This window comes from Myotis yumanensis, unplaced genomic scaffold (genome assembly GCF_028538775.1).
Source record: "Myotis yumanensis isolate MYYU_CA2020_CCGP unplaced genomic scaffold, mMyoYum1.0.hap1 SCAF_3, whole genome shotgun sequence".
NCBI lineage: Eukaryota > Metazoa > Chordata > Mammalia > Chiroptera > Vespertilionidae > Myotis > Myotis yumanensis.
The window spans coordinates 27920905-27933582 of NW_027223754.1; positions in this window are offsets into that span (position 1 = coordinate 27920905).

Genomic DNA, 12678 nt, shown 5'->3' on the forward strand with positions numbered 1-12678 from the left:
GATAGGATAGAGCAGATTAAACTTCTTTGCTCACTCAGACTTTCATCTTCCCCTGGGAATTCATCATGACTTTTGGGCTCTGAGCTTGCATTTTTCTTCCTTTGGGGTTTTGATAGGGACTGGAAATGGCTTGGTTGGGAGTAGGGCTGGGGTGGACTGGCCCTTCCTCTCCATTTCACCCTCTTGCTGTGATGGAGAGCATTTCTGGAGCGCACCCCAAGGCCAGCGGGGGAGCCTGACGCTGCGGTGAGCTGCCCTTGTGTGCAATGTGGGCATCCACGGTCCCTATCACAAGTTCGTTGACTCTGGGATCAAAGCCCCAGAAATCAACAAAACATTTTGCACACGACATCACCTCTTCAAAGGATCATTGAACATTGCTTTTCAGTTTTGAAACCACATTTCTTGTAATAATATAAACTCCGTCTTTATCTGCCTTCTGTTCTCTCTACTAGCCTGTTTATTGTATGATTTTCTCATTTACTTTCTCATTGCATTGATTGGTACCTGTCTTTGAGTTAGGATGTTAAGACATGTACCAAAAGTCATCTTCTTCCATCCTGTGTTTTTTTTAACAATTCATATTGTTTTGCTTTATGCATTTATATCTGTAAACCACCTTCCATTCTCTGATTTTTTTTTTCTTTCAGTAAATCAAATATCTAAGCTGTTATGTGAGCCTGCTAACCAAACACTTTCATTTCAACAGCTTTGCCACCTTTGATGACATAGCAGTGTTTGGGAAGTTTTTCAAGATCTTGATGTATTTAGCCCTTGCTGAATAAAATTAAATGAGCATTTAAAGATGTCTTACATCAGTGGTCTTTTAAAAAATGTTTCTATCCCCCTTCTTCGTGGCATTCATCCTGTGTATCTGTGCTGTGCCAAGGTGGGTATTCTACGTGCCCCTTTTCTGCTTCTCTCTATTCTGACCCAAAGAACCAGCTTTTTGCTGGTGCCTCCTCTGGGGCACGTCTTGTCTCTGGGGCTCTGTTCATTGGAACTAAACTTCCCAGGGTGAAGTATGTTGCTAGGCAACTCCTCTCCTCCCACCCTCAGAGTCACTGTCTATAAGATGTGGATAGATGTGGGCGCAGAGTGGGAAGCTGTACTGTGGAAGCATCAGAAAGTGGTGCCCAAGCATCAGAGGAACAGTTAGCCTTGTGTTCTCTCTGCTCTCCCCGCCGTGCCCTCGCTCCAACCTCTACTCTATGATACAAACCCTATTGGAACCTTGCCAACTTCTAGCTGATTTACAGTTAGTAGAATTTCTTCCTAGAATTTGGAAGTACATCTTTAATATTGTGATCCCCATCCCTCATTTCCTCGTATGATAGCGCTGTTTAATGCCAGCCAGGTATCCTTTGAAATGGTGTGGTGCTGTCGGTAAAATTATGGACACAGTGGGTCTTTCTTGGCTCCCTTAAAAAATTATTTAATTTCTTGTTTACATTCCAGAAGTTGTTGTTATAGAGCAGTTTGATCTAGGGCCATTCCACAGAAGGGGCCCAAAGGACAATATTAAAACAAAATTTCAACATTTGTTTTTAATGAAAGTTTATCCCTGGAAGCATTGTGTGCTTGGTGCTCTTACACACATCATTTAATCTCTGGAGCAACTCATGATGTGATACTGCTTGTGCAGTTGTAAAGGCTAGATAATGAAGCTTCGAGGGATTAAATAACTCACCCAAGGACAGCCAGTATTTTCAGGAGTGGGATTGGGAAGTCTTCAGAGCCGCGAACCAGGGCCCTGGGTGCACGTTTCACAGGACGAGAGGCTGGCAGCAGGGAGTGCGGCCGTCACCTCGTCAGCACGCACGTTTTCTCCTCCCGGGATGTTGAAGACTCTGCGGGAACCAGGCAGATATAAAATTAGTCTTATTATTAATTCATCTTCCAGAACTCTGCCGTTCCAATGTCAGTTAGAAGTGGATTTTGAATTTGCTGCTCATGAAGGTAGATTAAATAAGCAGATGCGACTGTGAACGGGACCTTCCCTGGTGCTGATAGATGCAGAGCTCCGGGGACCATGGCATCCCTCCTTGGTAAAGGGATATTTCTGGTTTGTTTCCAGCTATGAGGTCCTGGTTTAAGGTTGTTGAATGTATTCACCTGCTCATGTGTGTAGCAGCCTCACTTCCTGCTCTGCAGTCTATGCTTGCCTCTCTGCCCTTGTGCCTGGGTCTGGCAGCCTCCCAGGCCTTAGTAATTCCTCCGCTCTGTTGAATCCACTTACTGAACACTTCCTGGTGTTTCTCACCAGCGGGGCTAAGAGGGGACTGAGACGACAAGCCCTGCCCTAGGATGTGTGATAGGGACCGTGAGAGAGGGCTGGATCCAGGAGCTGCAGGGAAGTGTCCACGTGTAACCTGGGCTGGAGGGGAGGCTGCATCCAGTACAAGGAGGAGCGTGCTACACAGTCACGTGGGCAAGAGCACTGGCTCTGGAATCAGACGCACCTGAATTTGCTGCTGACACCCTAATGATTAGAGACCAGTTTCTGTGCTGACACCCTAATCCACCCTTTCTTGGGGGACCCCGGGCATGTGAGAAATGCAGAGATTGTGATGGGAAGGGTTAGCCCAGGCCCAGCATGTAGCAGATGCCAGCGAACGTCAGAATTGAGGTCAGGTGCTAACAATGAATGCTTCGTCCTGGCACAGTTAGGTTTAGCTAAACCTGAGTATTGGCAATGCCTGGTAGGACCCCCTGCCCCCCGACTTCTCCGTTTGCTGTGATACACCTCCTTAATTTGGTTTCCCTTTATACAGCACCAGCGCTCAGTGTTCCCATTTCCAAACTCCGCAGCCTTCTATCCCTCATTCCCCGTTTCCCTCTTCCAGGAGCCTGTTCCAAAGGGGGAAGTCTCACCGTCTCAGTTCTCCTGTGAGACGCGCCTACAGAAACACAGGCCACAATCCCATTGTGTTCTCGCCTCTGCCCACGGAGAGGCCCAGGCCACGTGCTCAGGTGTGTTCACCCCTGCGCCGAACCTTTCACTGCAGGGCACTCCTGAGAGCAGTGAGGGGGAAGCATAGGGCTAGGGACGCAGCCAAACCCAGTCTGCCCCAGGGGCACCGGGACCTCTACTGCCCCTGGGGTCATATCATCTCAGGGCTGAAAGCAATTTTAAATGCTGGCTATTGGCTATGCTGATCCCTTGCCTATGCTTAAACCCCCCCTGCAATCACCCCTTCTGAGTGACCATCCACTGTAGCCAGACCCCAGTGGTCCAGGGGCCCTGCTGGGACCGTGGTTGATATACTGTGGCCAGCCTCCGTGTTGCCTGGAAACAGAACTGCTGCTATGCCGTCAGAGCCTGACCATTTATATCTCGGGATTTGATTGGTTGAAATTACCACCTGGAACAAAGATCCTATTTTCACCTACTATCTTCTTAACACATGGGAAGCTACAAATAGTTCCATGTGTTCCTGTCAGTGGTAGGGGAGAGATGAATTTAAAGAAAAATAATCAGTAACATAGGACTTGGCAGCATGTATTCTTGAAAGCATGAAACATTTATAATTTTCCTCACTTTAAAATTCGCACTGCGTATACCAGTGAGGACATATGTTAGATATTCTGGTAGATTTGTTTATGGTAGATTGAAACTGGTCTCTAATCATTTCAATGTTGCAAATGAACATAGAAATGAAAAGTTTGTATTCAAAGGCAAGCGAAGCCAGGGAGACCCCTCTTTAGACACTGTGATCCTTTGGATTTTTTTGTTTTGTTTTCATCTGAGGGATGGAAAAATCTGATTATATTTTGGGTTTACATTTCTATTTAATAAATCACTTCATGCCTCACCTGTATTGTATTAGAGGTGAGGTAAATATTGCAGATTTGTTCAACAAACATTGGGCTTCAAGAAAAAATAAAATTCAGGTATAAATCAAGTTTTAAAATTTTGTTGTTGTTAAAAACAAAATGTATTTGCTGGGAGAGTAGGTAAAGGCTGGCAGACGGCTCTGGGGGCAGCAGTGTCAGAGTTGAGATGTCTTTCGTTTGTCTCCAGAAATATTGGACCACTGACCAATAGTGACATTCTGAGATGCCATTTTCAACTGTTCGCACGTTTTCTTCAATGTCCAAGGGAACTAACTTACCCAGGTCCTCAGATAACGTGTTATGAAAGCAATCTGTAAACTGGGAAGCACTGTACAAATGTAAATGACTATTATTTCCTAAAATCGCTTTCCTTGTTTTTTCACAACTTAGAAAGGGAGAAAGCCTGGTGTAGCTCAGCTGGTTGAGCGCTGTCCCATGACCTAAAAGGTCTCTGGTTGGATTCTTGGACAGGGCACATGCCCGGGTTGTGAGCTCCATCCCTAGTAAGGGGCATGCAGGAGGCAGCTGATTGTTGTTTCTCTCTCTCCCTCTCCCTTCCTCTCTCTGAAATCAATAAAAAAAACAAAACATTGTTTTAAAAAAAAGAAAGGGAGGAAATGGCTGTGGGGACTGTAAAGGAGGACGGAGAGCGAGCCCAGTAAGGAACTGGCAGGGGACTGGGTGGCCCCTGCTTAGATTGTGGGGCACAGTTTTCTTGGTTCAGGAATATTGAGATGCAGCAGTGACTGGAGACAGGCAGCAAGTGCAAGGATTCAGGGAGAATCTGTGAGGACTGGTAGGAAATATCACAGTCTCCTTTCCTGCTCGCTCCCCATTTCTGGCAAACATTCTCCAGGATTATAAACTATTTATTTGCTCTCTCGATTTTTCTTGATCAGATATTTTGGGAGACTGTTACTGAGAGTGGGAGATGGGCGTGTCTGATTACCCCAGACCTCCGGGATGAATAATGATTTCTTAACCTTGAGCTATTTAAGTGGTTGATTTCCAGGACAGCAGCCTTCTGTCTGTGCTATTTGGACTCGCAGGGCAGGTGCGCGGGGAGCTGCCGTACAGGCACTGAGCCTGCTATTTATGCACCTCCACCAGCAGATGCCCAGACTGTGTGCTTATACTCTAAACAACATGGCTTCTCACCCAGGTCTATTTTTTAACTAAATTATTTTTATGATAATTATAGAATTTGCAAATCTCACTCATGAAAAAATGTGAGAAAGGACAAGGGCTGGGGAGCCCCAGGAACTGGATTTGAAACCTGACTCCATGACTTGCTGGCTGTGTGAACTTAAGCTTGTTTCCTTATTTGTCAAATTCAAATACTATCCACCTCAAAGGCGTGTTAAAGATGCAATGAAGTAAAATATTTAAATAATTTTTTCATTTGTAATACCTTATGCAAAAGTTAGTTATAATTATGCTGTGGTGGAGAATTTCATTACATGTCAGCAGTGAAATTATTTCCCACACTGGTCTCTTCGCTCTCGTTGCTTTGAGATCAAACCTCTTTAGATTTATAAAACTACACCATTTTGTTCCACTCTATTACAACTCGTGAAACTTCCCTGAGGTTAGGTTTGTCTGTGGCTTGCCTATATCTCCGGAATTTGAATAAAGTTTTCCTAGTGTCATACCCAGTGCAAGTCTCTCCTTCTTCAAGGATGAGGGGAACAGACAACAGGGAATTTACGAGAAGGCGGTAGACAAGGAAAGGGAACATCATCTTGAAACTCTGACAAGGAAGAAGTCTCTTCTCAAGAGATTGATCAACAGAGGCAAAAGAAACTTCCAGAAGTTGTTTGACATCCTTAGTAAGATATATGAGTATGTAGCCTCTCTGAAGAAGGCTGAGATGAAAAAGAAAAACAAAAACAGCAGGTGAGACAAAATATAAGATTGGCAAGGTTTTTTTTTAAGTCTGTAAAGAAACATAAAAAATAAATAGCAGAATTCAAGTCCTCAGTGAAGACAGAAGAATACAGAATTGGCACGCATGACAGTTTGAGCAAATGTGAAGGGCATACCTGCAGATCAGAACACAGAGCAAGAGGGTGCAATCCTTAAAATCATGAGAGTTATCATGACAAATAAGGAGAATAAGTAAGAGGATCAACCAGAACTGGGTATTCAGGACAAAAAGGCCAAATTTCTTCATTGAAAAAAAAAAAGTTCCAGATTTAAAAAAACAAAAGCAAACCCTAATAGAGACAAAAGTGTTCACTGTTGTTAAAAAAGAGAGAGCAGGCCCCAAATGGAGTCACCTATGCTAAACCCCACGTCACCAAACCAAGTCACCAAACCAAGACTTAAAACCTAACCTCATCGCAGTTACAACCTCCCTAGGAGTGAACTCTTAACTGGTCAGTCTGGAGTTTTGTGGTCACCACCAATGAGGTAATCTACCATGTAACCCCTTCCGTATCCCCCAAGGGGAGATGAGGTAATCCACTCCTTTCCCTCTTCTGCTTAGAAAGCCTTCTTCCATTTTGTACAATTCCTCCGAGCTCCTTTCTACTTGTTAGATGGGTGCTGCCTGATTCATGAGTCATTTAATAAAGCCAACTCAATCTTTAAAATTCACTCAGTTGCCCTATCCAGTTTGGCTCAGCAGATAGAGCTTCAGACTGCAGACCAAAGGGTCCTGGGTTCGATTCTGATCAAGGGCATGTACCTCGGTTGCAGGCTTCTCCATGGCCGGGCCCTGGTTGGGGCACATGCAGGAGGCAACCAATTGATGTGTCTCTCTCACATCGATGTTTCTCTCTGTTTTTCCCTCTCTCTTCCACTCTCTCTAAAAATCAATGGCAAAATATCCTCGGGTGAGGATTAACAAAAAATAATAATAAAATAAAGTGAAATTCACTCAGTTGACTCCATGGCAGGTGTTTTTCAGTGGCTAGAGCGTTGGCCTATGCACCAAAGGGTCTCGGGTTTGATTCCCGCTCAAGGGCACATACCTGGGTTGCAGGTTCGATTCCTGCCCCCCAGGCGGGGTGCGTGCAGGAGACAACCAATTGCTCTCTCTCTCTTTCTTCCTATCTCTCCTCCCTCCTTCCCTCCCTTCCACTCACTCTAAAAAGCAATGGAAAAAATATCCTCAGGTGAAGATTAGCAGCAATAACAAAAAACAATTTACTGAGTTGAAATTTATTTAACACTATGTTCCTGGTGAAAATCAACAAAGCATATTCCATGTATGGTCATAGTGTGGTAAACTCTTTCCATTATAATGTCAAATTTAAAAAAAAATCTGTAAACATCCAGGCAGGAAAAAAATTATTTACAAGTAAATGAAAAAGAATCAGCCTAACTTCAAACATTTTTACAACACTTAGCACTTGAAATAAATTAGAGCAATTCATAGAGTCTGAGCAGAAATGACTGAGCAGTGATTTAAGAATGCATTACTTAGTCTTGTGATAGGTGAAGGCAATCAAAAGATATTCTCAAATATGCAAGGCATAAGAAAACATGCCATTCAAAGAAAAAATATACTTGGGAGACATATACCACTTAAGTAATGGCTCAAAATTAACTCAAGAAAGGAAGAGCACGAATAAAAGATTCACGGTGTTTTCTTCCTTAGTCAAGGTCAAGTTCACTGGCTCATGTGTCAGGGTGAATTCTCCTTCAGTACTTCCTTTAGGTTTTGTTTGATTGTATTTGCTTTGCCTTCTTTATTTTCTTAATACAAGTAAATTTCTTTCTTGGCCCACATTGTTTATCCCAAAATTCAGTTGGAATTTTTTTCTTGGATTTACTATTTGAAACATTAAACACTCAACTAGAGCACTAGTACAGTTGTGTCAGCATTTGCTTAAAGCTAAACCTACTGGTTTGGGGTGCTTTGCCAAAGGAAATCCTACACAGAAAGATTAATGATTTAGTTTTTACGGCATCAGAGGTTTCTAGAGCACTTTAGCTTAACCTTGGGATGGATAGAGATTTCTTAAGCAGGTCCCAGAGACTGCTTAACGTAAAGGAAAAGGTCAATATGTTGGACAGCATTTAAAATCAAGAAACTCTTTCATCAAAGAAACACCATGAAAAGAATAAAAAGGCAAGCCAAAAAAATGGGAGATTTTTACAACACGTATAACTGACAATGGGCATATATCCAGAATATACGGATTTCCTCTGAATCAATAATTAGGAGATAGTCTAATGGAAAAATGGGCATGAGATGTGAGCAGAACATTTACAAAAGAGAATAACCTAATGACCAATAAGTCTTTGAAAAATGCTCTCTACTTAGTTAGTAATAAGTCAAATGGAAATCAGAACCACATGAGTACCACTATAAACTAACCAGCACAGCAAAAAATTGAAGACTGACACTCCCAGGTGTTAAGAAGGATGTGGAATAATAAAGTTCTCACATCCCCCTGAGAGTGTAGAATGGTACAATCACCTGAAAAACTGGTAGTATTCACTAAAGATGAACCAGCAATGTCACTCCTAAATTATACTAAAAAAAAATCATGTGCTTGTGTTCCAGAAGACATGTACAGGAACAGATGGAGTTATTTGTAATAGCTAACGATTGGAAACAACTCAAGTGTTCATCAATAAGAGAATGAAGAGAAAAGTTGTGCTATGTTCATAAAGTGGGATACTACACAGAAAAGAAAATGATTAAGTATAATCACACACAAAATCATTGCTAAATTTTACATCAATAATATTGGGGAAACGAAGCCAATGACATAAGAATGATATTGTATGATTCCATCCGTATCAAATTCAAACAGGTGTTGAAGTAAGGGTGGTGGTTACCTTAGAGGAGGTATGGTGATTGGGAAGATGCTGGAGGAGGGTTAGAGGGACTTCTGAAATACTGTTAATATTCTATTTCTTAATCTCTGTGGTAGGTACACAGCTGGGTTAATTGAGTTGCATACTTAGGATTTGTGCACTTTTATTTATATCTATAATACTTCAATAAAAATGTAAAAAAAAAACTTAAAAAAGAAACATATATGCAAAATTTTGCCCATTTTCTCCTTTGTTTGTCACCCAAACATCATAATAGTTTTCCAATTAGCAATCATAATAGTTTACCAATTAACATTTCTGTAAGTGTAATCTTGAAGAGGCATGACTTGTCTGTTTTTAAAAATATGTTTTCACTGATTTAGATAGGAAGGGAGAGGGAGAGAGAGAGATAGAAACATTGATGAGAAACATCAACATCAGCTGGCTTCCTCCTGCGGTGTGGCCCCTTGTTGGGGATTGAGCCCAAAGCCTGGGCATGTGCCCTGCCCTGAGTGGGAATCGAACAGGTGACCTCTTGGTGCGTGGATAATGCTCAACCTGAGCTGCACCGGTGGGCTGTTCATCTGTCTTCAGTGACTCTCACTGTTCAGAGTCCTTGGCGTGGCTCTCTAGTTCCTCCTTAAATTGACTCCATGGTGGCATACTTTGTAGTCTTAGCTCTCCCTCCCTCCTTCACATACCACATATCCCCTAACATCTGCTCATGATGTACCCACATATGATGGCCTCACTAATTTTTCATCACACACATGAAGCTTTCACTGATAAACCAGGCATTTGAGAATAATGTCTTTTGAGTTGTTTATTTATAGGGTTTCTCATAGCACTTTGTACCTGTTTCATCTCTTTCATCATGTTCTGCAGTTATAAATTAAACCTCTACCAAAGTAAATGCTTCATACGGTCAAGTGCTGGGTCTCCTTCTTTTCTTAAGCCTTGAATATTTTTAAATTGGATTTCTAGAATTACGTTTTTCTTTCTTTTGAGCCTGGGAAAATTAACTCATATTTTCTGCACCCATCCACCCACCCTCCAATCTTTTTGTAAATGAAAAAGAAATCATTAAAGCCCTCTTACAAGGGTGGAACACAGAAAAGTAATTTCATCCACAGAGCTAAGAAGAAAAAAAGCATTATCCAGTATTTAAATGACCACTTGAGCCAACATTACATGTTCCTACTGTTTAATCCTCAAGCCAGTGTCACCCTCTGTGTGATTTAGTCTCCAAAGTTGATTTAACCACTGTACATTCCCTGCCTTTCGGTTTTAAATTTCACCCGCTCGGTGAGTTATTGAATTGTTTTCCAGTTGCAGCTGCTGAGGTTCATTTGGGGCACCATTCATTACATGACCTAATTGCACAGAAGCAGAAGCACTACGGAGATGTTGGTTTTCTTGGACATTTGTTTTTAACCTAATGGCTGTTCTAAACCTTCTGCACTTTCTTTTTGGCCCCACACCAGCCATTATGCCACTTGTTCTTGACAGATGACCTTGTCTTCTTTATTGAAAATATTGATGCCATCTGTCTTGAACTCTCCCTGTTTTAAAATGTCTCGAACTTCATCTGTTCCCATTGATCCAGGGAACCAAGTATCTGTCTGAAGGAGTGGTTCTTCACCCCCCGCCCCCCACCCATGCGCATGAAAACATCCCAAAGCCTGGGTTGCAACCCCCAGAGCATTTGATTACACTGATGAGTGAGGCTTGGACTTTGGCATTATGTATGAGCTCTCTGGGAGACTGTGTGCAGCCAGGGTGGAGAACAGCAGTCTGAGGAGAGGCCTTCCACTCTTTTTCTTGGGGGACCTGGTTCCCTCTGGTATCTGAGCTCCCCATCCTTTCTCAGGCGAAAACTTTCCCTCTTCGGGCTTCTCTGTGAGCTACCATCCCCTCCCTGTTGCTCCTTTTTTGGCAAAAGAAAAAGAGAAGTATACACTTAGTACCACTCGTCAATGTCTTGAGTCTTGATACAGACACCATGCTGTTCTGTGAAAATATGTTCTCAAAGTTGCCAAACACCCTCTTAATCATCATTGATGAAGTGATTTTGTTTCAGTTCTTATTTATCTTGTCTGAAGCACTTCACACTGTCAAACATACTCTTTTCCTTTGACTTTCTGGGTTTTGCATCTTCTACCCCATGGAACTTGTTTTCCATCACTTTTAACTTATAGACTGAGTCCAAACAAGTGCTGATACCTGGTGCCAATAGCTGTAGTGATAAGCTCTTAGAAACAAGATCAGCTAGGCCTGAACCAGCCACTTAGATTTCACCCTAACGTGGACAAAAGGTGGTTCAGACTACAAGAAGCAAATGAAAATCGTGAGAAGTGGGCATTTCCCACAGAACACTCTCCTTGAACCCTAGAATTGCCATTTGATCTGGAGAAAGTCATCTCTTCTATATCTCAGTTGCAAATGGTAGAAACACAAATTAAATTAGCTCAAGCAAAGTAGTCATGGATTTGTTGGTTTATGGAATTTGTAAGACTAGGTGTACATTATTTCAGACACAGGTGAACCAGGTACTCAAATGATGGTATCAGGACTATTCCCCTCTATACCTAATAGCTGTTTTTGCTCCCTCACAGCAACTTGTGAGAAGGATGGCTGCCAGCAGGTCTGGTCTTGTATTTTTTCGAGGATACCAGCCATTATGGTATCACAGCCATTAATGAGCTCAAGTACTGCAGGCAACTGTGAGTATCTTTCTCAATAATGCCTACCAGAGTTCCAGATCTGATTCCATCATCCTGGGCTGGGGTACATGCTCATTACTAAACCCAGCACTACAGCTCTACTTGGTCAGTCTGGGGCTGTGGGTTGAGGTCTTCCCACCTGAATGACATGGGTTGAGAATGAGGAAGGATGATTCCCAAAGAAAGATCAGGGACCCGTTAACTGAAGATGAAATGGACAGGACAGCAGAAACAACAGATGTTCTGTACACTACCAGACCTGATCTCCTTTCAAAGTTCCTGACTCCTCTCCACTTGTCCCCTTTCTCACCGAGACAAAATCATCTTGAGTGAGCCACACCCGTTCTCCTTTCCCCAATGAAAGAAAATATAAGAACTTGTTCTCCTGTCATACATTATCATGTCACATGCATCCAGAGTTTTCTCAGAGGACCTGGCTCTGAATGTTGAGATTAAGACCTAGGTTTACATCAGAATAAAAGAGAAGCCACGCTGTAGGCTGCTTTACAAATGGCTCCCATGATCCCCTCCTCTTGGTGTTCATGTCCTCGCATAGTCTCCTCCCCTTGAATGTGGATGTGACTTCTGACTTTCTTCTAATCAGTAGAATAGATATAGTAAAGGTGATGGGATATATGGGATAATGTAATTATGTTCAGAAGGTGGAAATACCAGTCTCTCTCTTACTGGCTTCTCTCTTACTGGTGTGTGTCTCTCTCTCTCTCTCTCTCTCTCTCTCTCTCTCTCTCTCTCTCTCCCAATGTTTCTGGCTTTGAGGAAGTAAGTGACCATATTAGGGCACCCCAAGAACTGCCAGTGACCTCTAAGAGATGAGGACGGCTTCCAGCAGACAGCCTGCAATGGCCTCTAGGTGACAGCCAGTATGAGCACAAGGCCCTGAGTCCTCCAGCTATACAGGAATGAGTTCTATCAACAATCGCAAGGGCTTGGAAGCAGAGCCTTCCCTAATCTCATCTTCAGATGAGTTCACAGCCCAAGCCACATCTTCATGGCAGCCTTGCAGAGGACCCAGATTCTTGACCCATAGGAACTGGGTGATAATAATTGTTTTAAGCACTGTATTTTTGGTAAAATTTCCCTTCTGGCATTATTTTCTCCTTTTTTTAATAACAGAATCCTTTAGACATACACCCCTAATCCACTCCTATTTTAAGTTAGGCTGGGCCACAAAAGTTGGCCAGGGTTTGAAGGTGGAGGTGAGGTTGCTTGTACATGATTTATAACAATCTCACAAACAAGCACTGGGAGGGACATCCACAAGATCAAGGACTCAGGTGAGTTGGTGTGGCTCTCCACCACCTCACGGAACTATGCTTGAGGTTGG